Consider the following 5806-nt stretch of genomic DNA (forward strand, 5'->3'; position numbering starts at 1 on the left):
AGGAGCCTTTAGTGTTTGCACAAAGAGCTTCTCAGTTTCCTTCTCATCCAAAGGTGGATGAACTTGCACAGCTAAATCCCTCCATCTCTATGCATATTGTCTGAAACATTCGTTATGCTTCTTCTCCATACTTTGCAGCATAATCTGATCTGGTCTGATATCGTTTACATGTTTGTATTGTTCCAATAATAACTTAGTGAGATCTTTCCATGTCAGGATGTGCGAGCGGTTTAGCTGATTGTGTCACTTGATAGCTGAACCTGCTAAACTCTCCTTGAAGTAGTTAATCAGGAGTTGATCATTTCCTACATATCCTGTCATATTTCGATAAAACATGGTAATATGAGTTGAAGGGAACTGTTCCTATCGAACTTTTCAAAGTCTGAGACTTTAAATTGCAGAGGAATAATCAAATCTGGGACTAGGATCAACTCCAAGGCATGAACTCTATAATAGTCAATGTCCCTTTTAACTGTTTTCATATGATCTTCCAACTGCTTATTTTTTCTTCCATTTTCTTTTCCTTCATCTTCATCAAAATCCTGTATATGGTAGTCATCCGAATTATTTTGAGGATTGAATACAACAGTTTGTACTTTTACAGCAGAAGAGGCTTGTGCTTTTATAACGGATGAGTCCCCTTGAAGTCCTAATAGGATTCCCGATGAGATAATCACCTACGGGGTAGGTGGCATGGCTACTCCTTCAAATGCCCCTTCCTCGAGAGTACTTGCCTGATTTCAGTCAAATAACTTAGCGACAATTTGATCAACCAAATATTCTTGGCTTTTAGTGATCGATTCTTGAGTGTTTTGGTTATTCTGACTTAGTTTTTTTCAAGCTCCCTTTGTAACCTCAGCATGTTCTCTTCAAGTTGAGCAATTTTATCTTTCATCTTCTTCTTCTTTGAACGTGTATTATGAGGATGAGGTTTATCCAATGTTTGGTATGGTATGTACAGTGTTTGTTCATTTTTTATGAGACATTTTCTATTAGTTAATGTGAATGCAAAGAAATGAAGAGGAAAAAATGCAAAGTATGTAAAAATGCATGATGCATGAAATTTTTGAGGCACTGGTCCAAAAATGCATCTGTTATTATAAAATAATTTTTATTGAGACAAAAGTGTTATTTCTTAAGAGATAAAAACATCTCAAAGGTATATTCTAACTAAGTCCTGTAGACTCTGAATGACTTCTAACAAGTTGACAAGTCTTATTCCTTCATCTATCACTAGTTGAATACCTTGTCGGACTACTCCAGCTTCTCTCGCCAAACCGTGCAATTGATGTGCCACTTTCTGTACTTGCTCTAAGAAGTCTCGAATGACCATATCTATGGCTTTCATCCTTTGCTGAGATTTCTCCCAACGAAAACGCCATTGAAATTCTCCATCAAATGGAACTATCTGAAGCTCACTTGCTTGTTTCTTAAACTTGTCTACAATGGCCTCCAACTCAACTATGGTTTTACCATCTTGTTTTTGCTGTCTTTGAAGATACCTCTAACAAACATCTTTGGGAAGTCTTTGACTATTCTATCAGTGTCTCTTTCATCTTGTCCTCCGAACTTTCTTTTTAGGCTGTTGGCTTCACCTTTCCAGTATTCGGAAGATCTTTTCAGACTGAAATTGTTCTGAACTTGCTCCTGATACCCCTTTTTCAAATCTTCCAACTCAAAGAAAACTTTCTTATGTTTTTTTATAACATGTATGTCCGATCCTTCTAAGTATCGAAATCTAACTTCCATTGGAATCTTTCAGCCTCGAGTTCTCTTAGCCTTTGTTTCAGTTCTTCCTTTTCAGCTTCGAATTCTTTATTTGTTATATCCAATTAGGAGGGAACTTGTTTAAGATGCTCTTCTAGGGTCCGAGTATCTTCTTGATCTGGCATGGGAATGGTGTCATTCTTTCTTAACTTTCGCCATTCCAAATAATCTGGGGTAAGCATGTCTTTAGAAGCCATGACATCCACAAGGAATATCTTCTTCCATGACTCGGTTACATCTTTGACCTTCTTCTAGTTGTTGTCCTCATGGTATGCAAATTTCGATCCAAATATTCCATGTGTAGTTGGGACAAACTGACAAGCCCAATACTGTTAAGTGCCAAAAGTGGAGAATATTCGACTCATCCTCTTAATCCAAGTAACGGCATGATTTTTGAGTCTCCGTATCTATAAAGGATATCACTATCGGTTAACCAAGGGGCTCTCCCGGTCCATTATGATTCCTTCACAATGTAGTAAAGTAGTATACCCTTCGATTGGGGCATAATGTCTTCTTGATTAAATGTAAAACAGTTGTACCCCGGATTCCAGAATTGCACTAAGGCTTGAACTAGGGGCTCATCTATCTTGGCATAGAGTACAATTGCGATATCACCATATCGCTGACAGAATTTCTGTTTCTGGTCGTTTTTCCAGCTCTCCCAAATGCTCTGCAATTCTTGAACATCATTCTTCTTAAGGCTAACAGAAGCATAACCAACTAGATCTCACATGTAGTTTGTCTTGCATACTGTCTCCCTTTTCATTTTAAGTCTTCTCTAACCATAGCTAGACCTCTGCGTTTTTTAACTATTGCATTACAACACCTTTGTCCATTAATGCAAATTATTTGTGTTTAACGAACATTTTTTGTGGATCAATCACCTCTTTTAAATGATGCAAATGATAAAATAATGGAAAACAAAAAATGAAAGGGAAACAAGTTAGTAAGATAAAAATAACAATAAAAAATTCCTACCCCACATGCTTTTATTCTTACCAGTACATGATTTCTATCCCGTATGTTAATTTTTTTTTTTGAACAAGTCCTAACCGCATATTTTTTCTAGTTCGCATGCTTTGAACATAAAATAGAACATAAAATAACTTAAACCCTAGGTTTTGAAATAGGGTTTCAGGGTGGGTTATAATACCTTGTAGTCTCCTAGTTTAGGTTCTTAAAACGTACCCGAGTTCTTCTTGCAGGTGCCCCCTTGGGCTTGCCAGACCCTCAGTCCTAAGACCATTACAAGCTTGTATAAACCGAGTAAAACTCGAGAGGACACATTCCCTTATGTCTGTACGGAGAATAAATTCAAACGAAGGCATAAAATATATGAATCCCGAAGGTTACTTGTTAGGCCAATACGGAGAATCAATTCCCACAAAGGCGTCACTTTCACCTCCACTTACGAAAGGGTTTGGAGCTCGGGTATAGAGCCTGAGATGAATTTTTGAAAAGCTGAAATCATTAGAAAACATTAGTACGACTATTTATTTGAAAAATAATAATCAAATGTAAATAATAAGGATCGAATATTTAAATTAAAATTTAACCTTACAATTTTTTTTTAAGAAGACAACCAGAAATTAATTTTAGCCTGTCTCACTTACCTATCCCCAGCAGAGTCGCCAAGCTATCCTAATCATCCTTCGGGTGGGCCCGGAACTGGGCTTCGACTTAAATAAAATATGCTAAAGCCGCCAACGATCATTTATTTTTTAAACTTAAGTTGATCGAACACCTCAATTTATCATCTTACTTGATCTGCATTTTACCATAAATATGTTGGGTTCGGGAGTCCGTTACAGCCAAGGAAGGATTAGCACCCTTTTACTGCCCTTTCGGTACTAATTTAATTTTCTGGTTATCTGAATTGCAAAAATTAAAAGTTAGATTGAAATTTAAAAGTTCGATCCGGATTACTTACCATAGCAGAGTTTAAAATTAACCCTAAAAAGTAAGGAATCAAATCAGTGTTCACCATCAAAACAAAACAAAAATTAAATTAAGAAATATAAAATAGAAAGACTTTAAATTAAAAGGATTTAACTACAAAAAAATTGAAACTATTAACCAAACTGATATTATTTGAAAGCTGCAAGAAAAATAAAAAAGTTATGAGGGGTTCATTTGTAAAATATAAAAAATTTAAACATGGATTAAGAATAAAATCAAAATTCAAAGGCAAATTTATAACAGGTGACCAAAATGAATTACACATCAAAATATCAAGGACTGTGGAAATAATTTAACTATCTTGTAATTACAAGGTAACCCCCTATAAATACCCCTAAATTCACAAAACAAATCTCATTTTAACCATTTCAACAAAAATACTCCCTTCCCTTTCTTAAATGCTCTCAACCCAAAAAATTATTTGGTCAAATACCGACCACCACTTCGGTGGTCACCCGCTGCCGCTCCGACTGGAAAAGCCTACCCAAAATGTTCTTCTCAATGATCCCACACCAAAACTGAACCCCGTACTCCCTAAAAAGCCCCCAAACGGCATAGATGTAAGATTAAAGTTTCAGTTTTTACCTTTTTCGACGATGACTTCTCCCTTTCCGGTGATCTTCGACGAAACAAAGCCTCTGCCTTTGATTTTTACCCTCGATTTTTGAACTTTTTTTTGCTTTGGAATTATTGTCTTGTTGATGTTGTTTTTTTCTTTGCTCTTGCTACCCGATATGGCTTGATTTTTCTGTCTCTTGCTCGGTCGATTTTCGGTGTCCTCCCTTCAGTATCTTGGCGGGGGTATTTATACCCTCTCTGTCGGTAATCGTTGTTGAATATCCCGTGATGGGCCAGTCCCGTTTGGCGTTCGTGGCACAACTTTCGGTTTGTGAAATATATGTTCTCTGATTTTTCCTTCGGGGTTTATGTAACGTTTTAGCTCGATTTTGCGATATTTCCAGCTTCGGGTGTCGAAAATCTCGGCCAATGAATGATTTTGCAGCACATGACCACCGCCCTCTTGGAGTAATTTGGACTGTTAAATCACAAGGCCAGATCTAACAGCCCTCTTGCAGTTGTACCTTTTTTATATGTCTATTTTAGGGTTTTGTGACCCTAACCAACCTCAATCTGGATTGTTGATCCTAGCTTGATCTCGCGGCTAGAAACGTGCGGCGCCTTAGCTTATTACAAAACCTAGCTCTGTTAGGCTCACCGAGTCGGCTTGCTGGGTCAGGCTTGCCCACCCGGTTGGGTTCCTTGCTGGGCCTCTTGGACTGTTGGACCCGGTTGGATTATTGGACCTGGACCTTGATCAAAAATAAATAAAATAATAATAATAATAAATTAAAAATGGGATAAATAAATAATAATATGTAATAATAATAACTATATTATATTATATGTTTTCGATACGTTTTCAAAATCCTTTAAAATCCATATATCATACGCTTCAAAACCATTTCGAAAAATATATTATATATGTTTTCAAAACCATTTTTAAAATTATATATTATAAGTTTTCAAAATTATCTTTAAAACTATATACTATATGTTTTCAAAATTATTTTAAAAACTATATATTATATTTTTTTCAAAACTATTTTTAAAAAACTATATATTATATATTTTCAAAAAAAAAATAAGAAAACTATATATTATATGTTTTCGAAAATACGGCCTCAAAGCATATACCATATACTTTCAAAAAAATGTTTGAAATTATTATATGTATATATTATATACTATATAATAATACTAATAAAAATAAAATAAAAAAGTAAAATCGTTAATGTTCCAGACGAAATTGGGTGTCTAAGATTGGTTTCCAATAAATTATGATAAGTGAGTTCCATCGAAAAAAAGTTGTGTAATGTGGGCCGGGTAAGACCTTCAGTTGTGTTGTACTTGTATCATTGTGGAAGATTAGTAAAATTCGTGTTTATTCAAATTCGATAAAAAATTAGATGACGATTTTTAAAGAGGGGAAGAATTGTAATGTCCAAAATTTTAATACTCAAATCCGACCCATCGAATGAGATTTTTTCCGACTAAATTTTTATTTTTAATAATATTAAAT

Source organism: Hibiscus syriacus, unplaced genomic scaffold, assembly GCF_006381635.1.
Source record: "Hibiscus syriacus cultivar Baekdansim isolate YM2019G1 unplaced genomic scaffold, ASM638163v2 tig00117034_pilon, whole genome shotgun sequence".
NCBI lineage: Eukaryota > Viridiplantae > Streptophyta > Magnoliopsida > Malvales > Malvaceae > Hibiscus > Hibiscus syriacus.